The 18,615-nt window shown below is 40.7% G+C and overlaps 2 pseudogenes; one reads left to right on the top strand and one right to left on the bottom strand.

Annotated features, from left to right (window-relative positions):
• LOC101980172 overlaps positions 1 to 14,591 on the bottom strand; it is a 43,811-nt pseudogene extending 29,220 nt beyond the window's left edge.
• A 559-nt stretch (positions 14,592 to 15,150) lies between these two features.
• LOC101979884 lies at positions 15,151 to 15,838 on the top strand (annotated as a pseudogene).
• The last annotated feature ends 2,777 nt before the right edge of the window (positions 15,839 to 18,615 follow it).

The following is an 18,615-nucleotide window of genomic DNA, read 5'->3' as shown; positions in this document are numbered from 1 at the left end:
GGAAATTGGTAGACATTAAGATGTCTTTCTTTCCTTCTCCTTGCTAGATTATTTAGAGAAGAAGAATGAAGGGGAATATGAGGGGAGGGGTGGCAGGACCTACTGTGCACTCACAGAAAATTGTTTAAACAGGCGTAAGAAATGTTCAGGGGCATTTCTCCTGTTTTCCCCTTCGGGAAGAAGAGGACCTTACCATTTAGCAGCAGTCCAGATGGCAAATCACAACAGTGGAACAATGCCCCAGCCCTGTGCCTGTAATATTAAGGAAAACCCTCCAAACATCTCCAATTAATCTACTGTGATGTGTTCCACTAATCACCAAATCCTGGGAGAAGAGAGCTCTCCCTCGTCAGCCTCACGATTGCGGAGCGGCTCCTACAAGTTACCAAGGCAACAAATGACACGCCCCTCTAGACTTGACAGACCCAGCTTGCCTGTACCACACCGTAGTGCTCTTCATGAATGATGTCAAAGTGGTGTTTGTGCATTCAGACCGACAATTTTTTTTTCCTGTCATTTGCAGTGATTGTAAATAGCGTAGGAAATAAATGCACCACGTGGGCGTTCGGCTGTGGTGACCATAATCACACACTGTTTTGGACGGACAGATTATGAGCAAAGCTCCCTGTTAGGAAAATCAGCCACAAAATACAATGCAGGGATAAGCAAAGAAAGGCTTTAACTGAGCCAGGAGAGTGCGCACTGAGCACTTGCCTTGGTCTCTGCTTCCACTTGACCTTTGACTCTGAAGAAGGCTATGAGAATGGAGTGCCAATTACCCGTACTTTTTGATGCATAGCCAAGTCCTACAGGAGGCAGGCTTGAGCAGAGGATGTTTAGTCTCATAAAGGTCACCGGAAAAAAATCAAAGGAAATTGCTTTCAGTTGCTACACATCCAGGCTGAAGTGGGCTGGTGACAGGAAAAGATTTGTGCACACCCTTTGCCATCTCAAAAGTTTAGTTTTAATGAGGAGATATAATCTCTTTTAGGACAGATTTGACTTTCTCTGGATATACTTATATAAACCTTAAAAGGGAAAGAATGAACATGTGCTTTGTATTAGAGTTTGGATTTCAAATGCCCTCCACAGGGCATGTGTCAAAAGTTTGCTCCTGAGTATGCAGTGCTATTGGGAGGTGGTTGAACCTTCAGGAGCTGCCGGCTAGTGAGGGAGGATAAATTATAGCAGCAAAGACCCTGGGCCCTTCACTTCCCATTCTGCTTCCCTTGTATAATTGGGTGGAAGCCTGCTGTAGGGTGTGCTCCATCCTACCAGGCTCTGCATTTCCACAGGTCAGAAGCTATACAATCAGGCCACCATGGACAAAGCCTACTGAAATACCCACTGTGAAGAAACCTTTCCTACTTATTTATACATTTTCTCAGGTATTTTGTCATAATAGAAAGTTGACTTAAGGGGCTGGAGAGATGGCTCAGTGGTTAAGAGGACTGCCTGCTCTTCCAAAGGTCCTGAGTTCAATTCCCAGCAACCACATGGTGGCTCACAACCATCTGTAAAGAGGTCTGGCGCCCTCTTCTGGCCTGCAGGCATACACACAGAATATTGTATACATAATAAATAAATAAATATTTAACAAAGAAAGTTGTCTTAAATATTCTTAAAGAATGTGCATGTTTAGAATAACTACAATTAATTGCTACTGGTAGCTGAGTCTGAGATGGGTATTCTCATGTTCTTGGCATCTTCTTCAAGAAAAGAAATGGGCAGACAGCTTAAAAAGTACCAGGCACGCTTTATTCAGAGCAAAGGCATAGTATAGATCAGAGAGATATAGCATTGTCAAGAACGACAGCAGGCCCCATGAGTGAGAGCATTCAAGGGCCTCACGCTTTGCCTGAGTCATCTTGTATAGGGTCTAAATGGAAGAGAGCCTGGTTAGTTTCTACAGGATATAGTTTGAATGGATCTTTGTTTTGATGGGCAGATTTAAATTATATAAATTTTCTTATTGTGCATATCCCATAATTCACGTGAATTTAATGATATACATATCCAATTATTTATAGGACAAAGTCAGTAAATAAGAGGTTTTCAGTAAAGTTCACTTAGAAGACACTGTTTGCATTATTGTACATTCACCAAAACCAACCTTGGGCAAATCATCAGCCCCTGTTCTCTCATGTTTGGTCATAACTGAAGTGTGACTGAATAGGATTTGTGTTGTTAATAGGAAGAGAAACCTATCCCACTGTTAGGTTTAGGATGTGCATACAGCTCAATTCAGGTGGGGGTCCAGAGTTCAGGTCTCTGGATGCCAAGTGCATTAGAAAAGGGATGTGTATGTCCTAAAACAAGTGGAGACCCAGGTTGCTGAGACATTCCCAATGCTTGCCTGCACCTTCACCATCAGCTAGGCAGGCATCCCAATGTAGGACCCATCCATGACAAGCTCGATAGAGGCCTGAGTCTCAGTAATTTACCCTAAGGTAATACCTGGTCCCAAGAAAGACCACAAACTGAGACTACCCAGGTATCACCCAGGAACAGACCATCCAAAGGAAATTACTAATGTTCTAACCATTGTAGATAGGATCACCTGCCAGCACACATCCATCACTCTTCACCAGGACACCCCTAGACAAATGTCAGTCAATCAGGGATCCTGAAACTTAGAAATTCCTCATCCTCATCTTTGGTACTGGTAGAAATTAAGGAAGCAAATATGATTTCGAGTCCCAGTGACTCAGAAGATGCATTTGACTGCTGAGAATTGAGAAAACAGTTAGGAATTATGCCAAACCTGATATAGGATAGGGATTTCTTTGTAAGAAAAGCTGTGCTATGCTCACTGGAGTAGTGATCAGCCAGACTGACAGAAAATAGGTAGAATTGTAACAAGGTCAAACCCACTAAGACCGAAGAACCAAAGTTCTTCCATTTTGTCCTCTGCCTCCTTCTTGTATAAGCTATTTCTTGTGAAATGTTCCAGTTCTCAGAAATGGCTAGGGGCAAAAGTAACAGACTAGCCACCTAGAAAGTACAGATAACCATAGAATGTCCCCACCCGAAGGTCAGCCGATAAGAAAACTTGACAAGCAACAGGTGAGGTTCGAAAATAAAAGTTTGTGAAAAGTTTCTTGTCACGAGCCAATCAGTATTGAACCCATCACCCCAAACCCTGCTAATGTAACTTTCCTGGTTTTCACCTCAAATAATATTCTCTAGAAGGTTGGGGTACCTCCTCTCGCTGCTGCACTGACAAGGTCCCTCCTGGTTTCTACTCAGGCATGATAAGAAGCCTTGCATTTGCATTTCAATGAGTCAGTCTCCCTGGTGGTTCTTTGGGGTCCCCACGGACTGGGCACAACAAGGATAAGAAAAAGGCACCCGAGTTAAGGCTGTAGGACACACTGAGGGTATGAATGAGAGCTCCTGAAAAGAAACTGGACTGGGTGTGTGGAGACTAACTGATGAAAAGTGCAATAATGGTCTACCCTACACAAAGAATTACAGGCAGTTGAAACCCTTAGAGCAGGAGAAATATTCTTTCGTAGGGAGGACACACCAATTGGATATCAAATACCAAACAGTCAGTTTTGAAAACATACGTACAAATAACATTATACAGACTGAGCAAGTATATATATACAACTTGCTCAGTCGTATAATACATACATGCATATATACATGTATATATATAATGTACACAAACAATACATATATATTATATATAGTGTCTATGTTTGTATATGTACGTGTGATAACAATTAATGCAAGAAGCATATGTACGTGTGATAACAATTAATGCAAGAAGAAGCCATTAATCTGAAAAAAGTTAAGAAGTACCTTCATATGAATATATGAGAGCATATGGAGAGAGGAAAAAGAAGGAAGGGATGATATAATATAACAGAATTTTAAAAAATAAAACAAAGCAATTTTTAAATAAATGAACACAATTCCAATACTATACTCATATCCTAACATGGAAAAATGTCATAGATTCAGAGAAAACATTTGGCAAAAACTCATGGGTCATTCTATTATTGGTTTCCAAAAGAAAAAAAAAGACCCCCAGAAAATATAGGAGTCAGGAAAACATGCTCAACTTGTTAAAACATGTAAACCTACAGTTGTTTATATCCCACTGCATGGTAAAAAACTCAAGAGTTTTCACTAAATAACATACATGGTAGAGATATCCTTTGCACCAGTCTTTGCAACAATGTACTCAATACTGGCCAAAGCAACAAGACAAGGAAAATAAATTTCAAATAAAACATTCAGAAGTAAGAAATAAAAGTGCCTTTGTTTCCACACGATATAATCATCAATGTAATCTGAAAAAAATGACACAATCTCTCCTGGACTTAAGCAATTACAATAAGGTTGACAGATAAGCAACTATATCAAGCATTTTTTCTGTGGTTGTGAGGAAATTTCTGAGGACAACTCTAGAGTGATTGTAATAGGACTTTCTTTGGGCCACCAGCTCACAAATAAGAACATCGAGATTTATTATTAAGTATGAAAGCTTGGCCTTAGCTTAGGCTTTTCCCACTAGGTCTTACAACATGAATTAACCTACTTCTTTTGATCTATGTGTTACCTCTCCACTATAATGTATGTCTGACTTCTTCAGTGTCTCACTAATGTCTCCCTGTCTCTCATCTTCCTAAAGTTTCCCTCTTTCTCTCCCCAGAAGTTCTGTGTGTTCCCTCCTGCCTAGCTATCGGCCATTCAGCTCTTTGTTGAACCAATCATAGTGTGACATCTTCATACAGTGTAAACAAATATTCTGCAACAAGTAATGGTTTATTTTACTCCAATTTAATGTTTTTTTTTTTTTTGTTTATGGTCCTTGGTGCCATTGTCTCTGCCTGAGGTAGCAGAACATCATATTAGTGGAAGCATAGAGAAGGATGCTCTTAATGGAAGCAGAGTGTAAGAGACAAGATTGTAAGAGGAAGTAGATCCTCAGGTGCCCACCCATTCCCATTTACCCACCTCCTCTAATTACTCCACTTCGAACATTTTCAGAACCTCCCAAAAGAGCACTACCAGCTAGAGTCTAAGACTCGGACACAGGACCTTCACAGAGGACACCAAGAAATCAAGTGTAACAACCACTCTAACATACAAAGTCAATTACTTTCCTATATAACAACAATTAATGAGTAGAATTTACAAGTAAAAATAAAATACCATATACATTTCAATCCATTCTTTCAAATAAAATACTTAAGGAAGAATTTAGAAGATTTTAGACAAAATCTATGTGAGTAGAACCACTAAATTCTGGCGAAAGATATCCAAAAGGAACAAGAACTAAGTGAATGCCAAAATATTTCCTGTTTATCAATAGGATCCTATTTTGTCACAATATTATTTTCCCAAAGTTTGATGCGTAAATCTGATTTAACTACAGCAAAAAGCCGTGAATTTACGTGGTGTGATTTATGTAAACTTACATACACCTGAGTCTAACACCTGTATGGTTAGACAAAAATGCCCAGGGATGCTCGTACAGTTGCTGGGGGTAGCTCAAAGGTTGTATAACAGCTGAGAACTGATTGAGACAAGCTCTTTTGTATCAATTAAATGCCCCTATCATCTTCTCTGATGATGAAACACAGTTAGACCCAGCAAAATTTTGATGTTTTACCCTCTACCAGGACACTCTTGAATAAAAGTTCTGTTTCCAATCAAAAGATTTCAGGTATGAAAGGTCCTAGGTACAGCTGGATATTGCTGCCTCCGGATACCAGAGTTTGTGGAATTCGCAAGGCCTCTATGCACCAGCACATAGGAGGGGCACTAAACTGCTAATCTGGACTGAGGCTGGAAAAGGCATTTGAGACTTTAAAAATAGCCCTGACTTCTGCTCCAGCCCTAGAATTTCCAGATGTTGCAAAACCTTCCTATCTGTTTGTCCATAAAACAAAATACAAAAGGGGTTACAACCCAAATTTTGGGGCCATGGAAATGCCCTATAACATATCTGTCCAAACAATTACATCCAGTATCCATGGGATGACTGGCCCAAGAACTATGGGGGTTATGGCTAGTTTAATGAAAGAAAGCAAACAAGTTAACATGGGTAAAGATTTTATACTCATAGCACTCCATGACACAGCAGAAGCCCTTCTCTGAGGAGCACTAGAATGCTATCTGTCTAACGAATATGTAACCCAGGACCAGACCCTACTCCAGGCTTATCCTCAAGTCCTATCTGAGAAATCCACTGTCATCAATTCTGCTGCTGGATGACATAGACGTTCATCCTTGACTGTCAGGAAATGAAAGATGAAACCAGGTTCATGGCAGCTGTAGTAGTAGTTACTTTAACTGAAACAACCTGGGCCAAATCCACGGTATGATTTATAGAGAATGAAGGCTTTTCACTTCTGGGGAAAAGGGCATTAAAAAAATATCTTAGCCTTCCTAGAGGCTATTTGGCTTTGTCTACAAATGATTGTCCCCCCACTGCTGAGCTGCTGGCCTGTCTTCTGATGGACAGGCAACTCTAAAATCAGTGGGACTGAAAGACCCCCAGTGTGGGGAGACTCCCACTCAAGTCTTGGGATAGCATGACCCCCCAAGAACTCACGAGAGACTGTCCTTGCTGCAATCACACAAGGTTTATTGACAGGAACCAGTGCTGGGGCTGAGACTCATATCCCACACAGGGGAAGAGTTCAACCCGAGTAGCTGGGAGAGGGGGTATTTAAGGGAAGAAACCACAATCCAAAAGGGGGAAGGGAGGGCGTCATTGGAAAATTCCGAAAATACCAATGATCATTAAAAAAAATTCTGAAAATACCAGTGATAATAACAAGGGGATAACTACCCATTTCTCAAGATTATTCTCAAGATTATAATCTAACTTTATGGTCAGCTACTGAACAGAGTCACTGAACCGGCTAACCTAGATTTTTGGCTCTATTTTTCCTACTAGAGGGGTCTGGATTTATCCGGGTCTTTCAGGACCTATAGATATTCTGATGACATAAAACACACTGCTGTTGGCAAAGACTTCATGGTAAAGAAGAAATGGGCAATTCAAACCCACAGGTTGCTGGAAGACCCCAGAAGAAATGAACATTTCCCCCAAACCAACTGGCAGGACTTTGGCAACTAACCTTCAGCACGTTACTCATCTGGGGTCCACAGAGCTTTCTGAGTTGCTCAGACTATGGTATGTTATACCTAGACTGGACAGCCTAGTGTGGGATGTCTCCATCAGATGCCGGGTTTGTGCTCAAGTAAATCCAAAACAGAGAGCTTACCCAGGAAGGGGTCCAGACGGGCCAGCGAACTCTAATCCAGCCTGCTGGGAAGGATAAAAGCATTTATTAGTTTCTAAAGGTACCCTTTCCTAGTGGGTTGAAGCATTCCCCACCTGGATTAAAATTGCACAAATAGTAGCTAAAATCTTCTCCAGGATCTGGTCCCCTGATTTAGCCTCCCCTTAGCAATGGAACGGTTTGACAAGGTCTGACTTTCATAGCCAAAAACCTCTCAATTAATAACTAAAGCTTTAAATATGGATTGAAAACTTCACTGTGAATATAGATCTCAGAGTTCTGGTCAGGTAAAAAGAACAAACAAAACATTAAAGAGAACTCTAACAAACCTCTCATTAGAGTCTGGCAAAAGACAGACCTCCTCCCCTGTGCTTTGGGCCTGCTGCACCTCATACAGGGAAGGATTTAATCCCTATGAGATTATGTTTGGAAGACCTTCCTTCCCCACTGCTTCCCTGGCTCAGAGACCAATAGTTGGCAGAACTTTCTAAGTCACTACAGGCCCTTCAGCCCTCCATAAAGGCTATTCATTGGACTATTCGAGAGACCCAGGCAATCTCTGACTCTACCACCCATTTCCCCCATTCCCATCCCCCAGTACTGTCTGGCTCAGACACATAGCCAAAGGGGCACTAAAACCAATTTAGAAAGTACTCTACATGGTAATTACCTCTACTCCTACAGTGTGAAGGCAGCTGCCATTACACCATGGATGCACCATACCCATATACGACACTCTCACATCAAATCACAAAAGTAAAAGCCACAGAGGGAGTGTCTCCAGACTATGGGCCCACTGAAATATTCCATCGGACACCCCCCCAGGCCCTCCCACTCCCTGTTCCCCACCTCCTTCAGAGACGTGTGTGTGGTATAAATACAGGGTTAAGGTCCGATCCCTGTGGCCCTTGGGCCTGGACCAGGGCACTAAGACAAATAAAGGATGAGGTACTAGCTAGTGTGACTAGGGCCCAGCAACCCATATTCATCTTGAGCTTTGCTCACTGGTGCACACTTTAAATGTCTGACTGTACCGAAGAAAGGAAAGTTATGGAGGTTTATCTTTCGAGATAAAAATACTACTTTATGTATGCCCTATGGCTGGCCACCCTAATTGCCAGGAAGAAGGGAGTTTCCATTGCAAAAACTGGGTTTATAAAACTGAGACTTCCTGAAATTTCCTTATAAAATAGTCTGGCCTTTTTGGGGGATGGGGAAGAAATAAGAAATAAGTGAACAGGGCAGTTAGGCTCTGTGACACAAGAAGGGACCCTGAGGATAGACTTAATCTATTAATTATTAATCTATTGACCAAAAATCAGCCATGATTGCTGGTTATGCTTAGATACTTGGCCTCTGGACTACATAGGGATAGGAACTAAGCAGACTGTCAGCCCATTGACAATACTCAAATTAGCATTAGAGGGCTTAACCTAGGCACTTCCCCTTATTCTGCTATTCTGCCTTATGGATTAATTCATCTGGATAATGAATATTACTGAGACCCAGAAACTACCTGATGAGCATGTATCAATGGTTTAACTAAATATGTCTTTTCTAGCGCTTTTCAAAATAAGTAGACAGGTTTATCAGGACCAAGACATATTATCATTCTCTGTTCTCTTGGTTCTCCTGGCTAACTGCTCTGCAATCAGTACTGGCTGGGCCTCTAATTCTCATTCTGATAGGATTAACAATAGGGCCCTTCATCTCAAACGAAAATTAGATGAGCCCATACTTTGACTCATTCACTGAGAGCAGTGAAAATTATAACAGGGTCCAAGAGCTTAGTAGGTCCCCAGACCTTAGAACAACTGTGATGGAGGAAGGTCATTGGTTAATTAAATAAAGAAGCTGCTTGACCTGATAGGTTAGAACGTAGGTGGGAGGAGCAGAACGCTGAGAGGAAGAGGAAGTGAGCTCAGAGACTCGACAGCTCTCCTCTCAGGGGCAGACGCCTCAGAGAGACACGTGATGCTCCACTCCTGCGGGCAGAGGCGAGAGCTCTGCTCTCTGAGGCACACGCGATGAAGCTCCAACCCAGGATGGACGTAGGCTAGAATCTTCCCGGTAAGCGCACCCAGCTGTGCTACACAGATTATAAGAAATGGGCTAGTCCAGGTGCGAGAGTTAGCCAAGAAGAGGCTAGATATAATGGGCCAAGTGGTGTTTAAAAGAATACAGTGTCCGTGTAATTATTTCGGGGCATAAGCTAGCCGAGCGGGCGGCTGGGGTGTTGGGGACACAGCCCCGCCACTCCTATTACTACACAACTGAGTTCAGGATGAAAGTACCATTCAGGCTGTAAAATTCAGCACACAGACAGCACCATCTACCAAAAATGAAAACCAAACCTAATCTGCCAAAATTGGTACAGTTTTGAGAAAGTCTCAAAATGTACTAACTTTGGTGTTTAGCTTCTGTGGCTCCACTTCTGACTAACTGTTCTTCTTAAATGAAGTATGTTAATCCAGAACATGATTTGTGTGTGTGTGTGTGTGTGTGTGTGTGTGTGTGTGTGTGTGTGTGTGTGTGCTTAAAGGCAAACCCTGATAAAGGTTAGGACTGTCCTAGGAGTCTGAACACCAGTGTTTTTGCTTGCCTGCTAATAAAGACTTTTTTTTGTTGGTTTAAACCCATGCCCGAGGTGTCTTCTCTGGTGAATAAGCCACAACATAGTCAAATCACTGAAGGAAACACCTCATGTAATCTGTGCTTTGCATGTTGCAACTCCAGTCATAAAAGAAACCATAGACTCTGAGAAAAGACTTGTAAGACTCTATTTTTAAAAGACAACTGGTAATCCAAAATCTACAAGGACCTAACCAGTTAGCACAGGGCTTAGCAGTGTGTACATCTCCATGTCTTATGCAGCAAGGAGACCACATTCTCCATCTTTCCTAGCCCTTTGTCCACATGCACCCACCCTCACCATGTGCCCTAACAGCAGAACATTGATCTGTCCCATCTGTGGGGTTGTTTGGGAGCACACAGGACCAGGGGATTGCAACAGTGAGTGCAATATGTAATCGCCAGTCAACCTGAATTATAGTCACAAAGGAAACACAGATCCGGATATTTCCAGAGAGGTTGAACCTATGTGGGAAGGCCTGCTCTGGTACCTGGCCCCATCCTATGAACTGAAGTCCCAGCCTGAGTGAAACACTGGAAGCTATCTGAGCACCAGTATTCATCTTCCTATGACTGTATGACTCCCACAGCCATACTTTTCATAATGTGATGTGTCCCCTTGCACCCTACACCAAAGCAAATCCGGCCTTCCGAAGTGCACTGCAAGAGCAAGGGAAAAGTAAGCACCGCACTGAAGCACCGTGCAGTGGTGACACAGGCTTGCAGCTTCCAGTCCTGAAGCTGAAGGTCTGTTTCCTTCCAGGTCAAGAGAATCTTCATTCGTGAGAAGAACAAGATGAGGACTGCTCAGTTTGCATGGTAGTATTTTCTCTGAGAATGTAATTAATTATAAATTTATAACAAACAAAGGTGACCTTTTCTTCTGCTCAGAGTATGAAGACTGTGGTCTCCTGTTCACTTTGCTTCCACTCGTTTAACTCAAAACTACTATGAGATCTTAAGGAAAGAACGGGTTTATAATTTCAAAATGAGTTAAATGATTTCAGAAGTGCAGATTAAACTGACAGAGAACATCAGATGCATGTATGTGGTTTAAGTACCTCGACCTTTTATCTTCATTAAAAATGTTTTAGCTACATTCATTAAAATTTCTACTGACACCACACACAGAAAGTTTGTGCCAACAGCCAAAATAAATTTAGCTACTCTAAAGCAAATTTGGAAATCACGAAGGGAAGACCTATAAAACCCACGTGTCTGACTGGCCACCTCCCAGCTGATATACCCATCAGTCTGTTCAGGTTTCTTTTTCTTTGCATCTTGGACTGTTTTAAGTCCCCCAACTTCTCGAGGATATAAATCTCACTATTCTCTAGCTGTTACACCCCGGTATTTTAATACTTCTTTGTTTCAAAAAGACTTGGCTTGCATCAAAGCTTTCTTTAATAACGAAGAGTATATTCCAAGGATGAACTATACGAAACAGTAAAGTGGGCACTGCTAAGATATGGGAGGAAAGGAGGATGGGAGGGCTGATAGGATTAAGGCGCATCATACACATGAATGGCAGTGGCGTACGAAACCCTTTGTTCAATTAATATATGCTAATGAGAAAGACCAAAGAAAGAGGAAAAAGGAAGCCTGAATGTAAAATGATGACCCTAAATGAAACATGACAAAAGAAGATGAAACCCGTTCTTCCCTTAAGATCGCATAGTAGTTTTGAGTTAAACGAGCATAAATTCTTACTTTAAAGAGATGCTAATCTATAATAAGGAAAGCAATAAAGAGCCTTTATTGTCTAATCGAGTTAATCTTCCATAAAAGCTTTAATTTTTACTAATTCTACTATTAAACGTAAGTGTGAGAGAGATAAGTGCCCTCCAACTTTATTGGTAGTCTCAGAAGGATGGCAATGAAAATAAAATATCTTTAAGTTGATTTTAAACCATAAACTTGTGTTAGTAGCAAGATAAAAACCAAGCAACAACAATCCATTCGTGTAACAAATTACCCTGCAGCATAAACTGACATCAATGTGTCCAAGGGTGATTATAAAGCATGGAAGAGAAATAACAGGTTTCTTAGATAATCTGAAAAAGATTGGTAATACCTATGATTGCTCATAGGTCAGCCCCTCAAGACACTGCAAATCCTATAAGAAAGCAGAGGGAAATGGGGTTGAGTCCTTTTACATAGATATCATAAGTAGGCTACTTATTAGTGATATGGACAAATACTACAAATTAATAGCAAATAAAGAATTATAGGCATTTTTCATATGCATAGGCAGTATCTATATATTACCAAAGAAGGCATACTTGTTCAACACCCGTTTTTAAGACAAATTGTTCTTCTTACATTTAAGGTCAATAAAACTGAAATTTACTGATAATATTTTTGTGGGTGTAAGTAACTAAAAATGTAGTACTTTGAGATCAAAATAAAACAAAAATAACGATTTTAAAGTAATCTTCATTTTAAACAGCTTAAATACAGGTTTCAATTTTTTAATCATTTAGAAAAAGAGAATGTTGCAGAAAATTTGCTTACCAGTGAAAGATGTGTTGTATTTGTTCTGTTCAACTATGTAAATATGTATTGCATTTGTTTAATTACACAAATACGTGTTGCAGTTTTACCTTGCCCGCCTAAGGCCCCTGACTGATCTAATTAAAAGCTAAAGGCCCATAGCAAGGAAGGAGGTATAGACAGAACTTGTGGGCAGGAAGAATAAGCAGACGGAGGAATTTAGGCTTGAGGAAAGAAAGAAAAGAAGATGACAGAGACTAGTAAGCTAGCCAGATGTAGAATAAGCAGGAAAATGGGACATACAGAATGAAAGAAAGGTAAAAAAGTCCTGACGCAAAATGTAGCTAAACAGAAACTGGTTAAATTAAACTAAAAGAGCTAGTGGGACAAGTCTGAGCAAGGCCCAAGCATTCACAATTACTAACAATTCCCCACGCCTTTATTTGGGAGCTGGTTGGCAATTCAAAGAAATGCCAACAACAAGAGAATTTCTATTAAATTCGAAGTGTGAATTTATTGGTAGATTGGTAAAGACAATGGAGTCTAACTTTTAATTGCAACATGTTAAAAGTATTAAAAATAAATGTTCTTACAGCTATATTAGGTTCTAATGTTATTTGTCACTCTCTGTTTGTGAACCTTCATTAATGTAGGGAAACCTATTATGATAGCTCAGGGGGAGAGTGCTTGCTTTGCTTGTACAAGGCCTCAGGCTCAACTCTCAGCAATGTAGTGACAACGAAACAACACCAAATCAAAAATGATAACATAACAGCCTATTATGAAACTGCACTCCAAAGATCTCCTTCAGGGCAATGAGATCAGAGATCCTGAGACCAGAAGAAGCACATACAAAAGTATGGATGGACAAGGAACCATGGGAAAGCCATACCTCTGTGTCATAGTTCTCACTGGTAGGATAATAGGTCCTCTGAACAATCTTTCCAACTATAGCATGGGCGTGTCAAATGACAGACTCTGAGGTGGGAATACACCGTAAGCTCTTTGTTATTATTAAAACTTCAGGGGCCTAAGAAATGGCTCAGTGAGGGTAAAAGCATTAGCCACTAACTCTAACATGTTGAAGGAGAGATCCCTAAATTGTCCTTTACTTCACCCAACACACACACACACACACACACACACACACACACACACACACACCACATGCACACACACACGAATGTATTTTTTTTAAAGTTTTTTAAAAGCTCACTTTTAAATAAGTTAGTTTCACAGTGATATTGAGACAAAATGACAAGCATTTAAGATACACCTTCTGCTTCTGCCTCTGCTTGATTTTTCCAGCATCACAGACCTGAGTATTAGGTATCTTTGCTGATGAAGCTGCCCTGACATATAATCATCAGCAGAAGGCCTTAGTTTAATACACTAGCAGGCAATCTTGGTGTCATGCGTCCTGTAGCTTTGGAGACATATAATGTGAATTCATAGTTAGAGCTTCATGCAGAGTCATATATGATTTTACCCGTGTAACAAGTCCCCCATGTTCCACTCGTTCAGCCCTTCTCCACTCAGCCTTCACAATCCTGCTCTTTCCTTTTAAAAATCACATTGCAATTTTGCATTTTTAAGAAAGCATCACATAGTTGAAATTATGTATTCAGTTTTTGAAATCATGAAAGACTGACTTCTGTTTTTTTTTTGATACTCTGCCTTTTCATGGTCATCTGGGAACTTGCCACTTTGTAGTACTGAATAATATAACATTCTCAGGTTGAGCCAGAGATTATTTATCCATCGATTAATGAAGGAAATCTTGGTTGCTTCTAAATTTTCACAATTACCAGTAAAATGTGTGTGTGTGTGTATGTGTAGATTTTCTTGCTGTTAAATGTTCTTAACGTCTTTGAGCAAATATTTAGGCATATCCAGGTTTTATTTCTGGCTGCTGAGTTAAAATACCAAAAAAAAAAAAAAAAAAAGCAGTTTGGAAATGAAAGCTCCCAGTTTCAGGTTACAGCCTACCAGAGCAGGGAGTAATAGAAATCAGGAACTTAAAGCAACTAGTAACAGTCAGACGAAAGTAGAGAGAAAATGAATATAGTTGTGTTTCCTCTCAGACCTCTTTCCCTGCTTATTACTATACAGCTTAAGATCCCATACCTAGGGAATGGTGCCACTCACCATGTCTCCAGCCTTATTACCATAATCAAGGTAATTGGCCACAGGCATGTCTACAGATCAGCATGGTCTATATAATCCTTCACTGAGGCCTTCTTCTCAGAAGAGTCTACATTGTGTTAAATAAGCAATCAAAACTAATCATTTTAATATAGAAATGTATTATGGATTTACAGTATGGATATTTTGTAATATGTAACATTACAAATATAGTACGGATAATATTGTGATAAACCTCCAAGTGTCTTCTAAAGTATATGTCACATTCCTCATTTCCCCCATTTCATCAGCATTTGGGTTTTCGTTGTTTCAGATTTTGATGATTCTGATAGTCATCTTTCATTGCTAATTTCAATTTTAGTTCTTAATAAACGAATATGTGGAGCATTTTCATTATACGTTTTTACTACTTGTATATATTTAATGAGATGTCTTTCACCACTTGTAAATCAGATTGTTCATTTCCTTATTTGGAGGATTTAAGAATTGCTTTCTGGACTTATTTGATGTACAAAACTTCCAGGTTCTAAAGCTTCTCAACACCTCCGGTATTTGCATGCTGAGAGTTACTGTATATGAAAATAGATCTCCAGAAGTCATCTGAGGCGCGATGCCCCGAGGGCCAACTTGGGCTTTGGTCTGGCAGGGCAGTGGCCGGAGAGCAGACAGCGCCTTCAGTTTCGGAAAGCTGCGGGATCAGTGCGAGAACCAGGAGCTTGGGGATCCTGAAGGAATTGCCACACCACCAGTGTACGGTTAGCTTCTGGCTTTGTATTTGCTCCAGAATAACATGAATAATGCAAGATATCTTTGGAAGAGGATTCCACCTGCTATAAAGTCTGCAAATTCTGAACTTGGGGGAATTTGGTCAGTAGGACAGCAAATTTGGCAGAGAGGTTTCCTGGGGATCTGTACCACTATCAACGCCCACCAGTGGTCAGAGACTGTGCAGCCAATCATGGATGCCCTTAGAGGTGCATTGAAATGTGCTTTCTCCCTGGTCTCTCAAGCTTATACCTCCAAATCACAGATGATTTCGCTGCCTTTGTTGGCCTTCCTGTGGAAGAAGCTGTGAAAGGTATATTGGAACAAGGATGGCAAGCCGACTCTGCCACAAGAATGGTTCTTCCCAGGAAGCCAGCCTCAGGAACCCTGGATGTTTCCTTTAACAGGTTCCTTCCCTTATCAGAGCCTACCCCAGTTTCACGAATCCTCAAAGAGCAGCAGCTTGCCAGCTGACCAACTAGATGGCTTTTCTGGAAAACTGATAGATCTGAGTTCAAGATTCACCTTCAGCCCCTGTCGCTGGCAAACAAACTTGGAGTTTTATTTCGACTTCTGAACAAGGCGAGCAACTCCGTGTCGTTTGGGTGTGATAAAATGCATATAGACGATGAAGCAGATTGAACAGTTTCCTCCTCGGACACTGCTGAATGTCCTTGGAACAGTTCTCACCTGTATGGATCACTTAGGTTGGAGCCATCAGTATTATGCAGCTAGTTTCTGTCAACGACTGAGCTCTAAACACAAGCTGTCCTGCTGCAGGGAGCAGAGAGGGTGTTGTGGCACACACCACACTCTTGCATACCATTGGCCTCTAGCTGTGTGTGCTAGAGGTTTGTGATGTGCTTGGGGTTTGCGGAGGACTGTCCCCAGGCAGTGACCAATCCTTATTATAGCTCACACTCTGGAGAATGTGCTTTCTTCCCACCCCATAACAAGGAATCACTGCTGTAGAATCAGAAAGTTCTGAGGCGTGCAGAGACGGTCTCCTGGTGAGGGGCTGGTCAGTGCTAGAGTTTTTCCCACTATGTGCAAGCATCCATTGCATGAGGTGGACGGTGCACAGTGAGAATGCAGTTGACGTGTTCGTGTGAACTCTGAGTTCTGATGTCTCCTTTCAGAAGAAGGGAAAGGCATAGAGTGCCCTGTATGCTGAAGGAAGTTCCATAGCGGGGGTTGGCTTATGCAGCCTTCCGGCCTGTCCCCATCCTGTGTAGAAATGCTGAATGCATCTGTTTCTGTTCTTGTATGACAGCCCTTGAAGATTTGAGGTGGTTAATGTATCTTCAGATTAAAACAGCCCTGGTTCATTTATTCTGAATTTGTTCAATAAATATTTAATTGAATTCTAAAAAAAAAAAGGAAAATAGATCTCGAATTTCAAAAGTCATGGTTGTTTCCTTTGCATCTAAAGGTAATATGTTAAACAATTTAATCTTTGTCTTGATTATTATAATTGATTTTCTCTTAAAGGCGAAACCCCTGACAGTGAGTATCACTGAATCACATAGAAAAACAAAGTCACCTAGATAACAGAAAAAAAAAGTTTTCAAAACCAAAAACTTTTCTTCTTATCTTAGTCCATCATCTTAACCCTCACTGCCTCTTCTGGCTCGGGTCCACCAATTATATTCCCCTGTAAATCAGCAGAACACTTCCTGGATATTTAGAGTAAGGTTGACAAGTATATCACATGATCTCTCAGCACCTGGAAAAGGACTCCGTTGCTGACTCCTGGCAAAATCTCCAGTGGCAACCAAACTTGTTTCCTTCTCTAGAAGTAAAACAAGACCACAGGACTGCAGGGCTCTCTTCCCCTTGAGTCCCTGCTGATCATGAGAGGTCTGAGCACACTCAAGGGTCTTTAAATTGTGTTAGGCACCAGATCAAAGACAGCTGTTTTAGTTTTAAACCCATCTCATAACCTTTCCTTCTTTTATTTCAGTACTATTGAAGCTTACAGGTGTATAAGTTCTGATATAAATGCCACAAGGAGCTCATATTTTTGACTATGGTCATGAGGAAGCTGGTCATGAGCTTGTCACTAGGTTTTAGGACTTGTTTCAGATTTGCCTTTTGAACTTTCCAGTAACATTGCCAAAAGTGTGGAAATTGTTGTAGCTGTAATTTTGTTTTCCTTGTCACCTCATCCATTGGTGTCACCTCTTGGAATCTCATTCCGTCTTACTGACAGAAAGCTTGACCGGATTTGTTTCACTAATCATAGCTTAAATTTCTACGTGGATCTGTTTCTGATCCACCTGTGCCACATCCCTGGCTGTATTTCCTCTCGAAGAAATGTCTACAGCTCATTCATTACTCATCCGTCAGATGGCTTAAATGACTTTCTCCGTGTCAGGAAAAACACATCCCTTTTTGTTTTGTTTTTTTTTCTGGAGATATTATTTGTTGAATGTTTACTTCCTTTCACAGATTAAAATAAGTGTGTATCTCTTTCACATTATTTTTGACAAATTAATAATTCTATTTTTGTTAGGGAACACAAACATGAACTATGAATGGTCTGATGTTTGGTCAAGATTCTGCCAGGATAGCAAATAAGAAATAACTTGCTAATTTGTGAGATTCCCTCATATATTACAAAGGCAGCATAGTAAATTTAGTATATTTTTGTAAAGTATACTCTACTTCTCTCTCTGAGAAATTTCATTAGTGTCTAATACCATTGAGAAAATATATAAATGAAATGAGCATAAGAAAGTGATTTTGAAATTAAGAAATGACTGTTATTTTTCTTCACGAGAGAGTAGAAAGAAGGCTTTTGTAACTAAATACCCTATTCTACACTGGAGACATAGCAATGGAGAACAGCTTCCTTGACACCGCATAGGATCAAGTAGAAACTCAGACGTAGTTTGCTTTTCTCCCCTTAGCGATGCTCAACTTTGCATCACACTATGGCTCTTTCCCATACTCTCATTTTTATGAGCAGACGAAATGCTCAGGATATTTGGGGTTCTAATGATAAAACAATGCCAAGACCTCTTTGTCTTGTCTTGTTTAATTTCCTTATTTTCAGTTCTCTAAAACGTCGTGTTTCTTTAGGAAGCAGCATTTAGATCTACTCTATCTGTAACTGGACATTTCCTGTCCAAACCACTTGTTCCCATATACCTGGCAGCCACTTCCCAAATTAACAAAGAGGCTTATTGCTAGCTAACTCCTACATTTTTTTTAAATTTTTTTTTATTGAGAAAAGGAAAAAAAAAAAACAAGTTTCCACCTCCTCCCATTTCCCTCCCCCTCCTCCCACCCTTCCCCCCCTCCTCCC

Source organism: Microtus ochrogaster, linkage group LG3 (genome assembly GCF_000317375.1).
Source record: "Microtus ochrogaster isolate Prairie Vole_2 linkage group LG3, MicOch1.0, whole genome shotgun sequence".
NCBI classification, from domain to species: Eukaryota; Metazoa; Chordata; class Mammalia; order Rodentia; family Cricetidae; genus Microtus; species Microtus ochrogaster.
The sequence above is the reverse complement of the archived record's forward strand: the minus strand, read 5'-3'. Positions and strand labels throughout refer to the sequence as shown.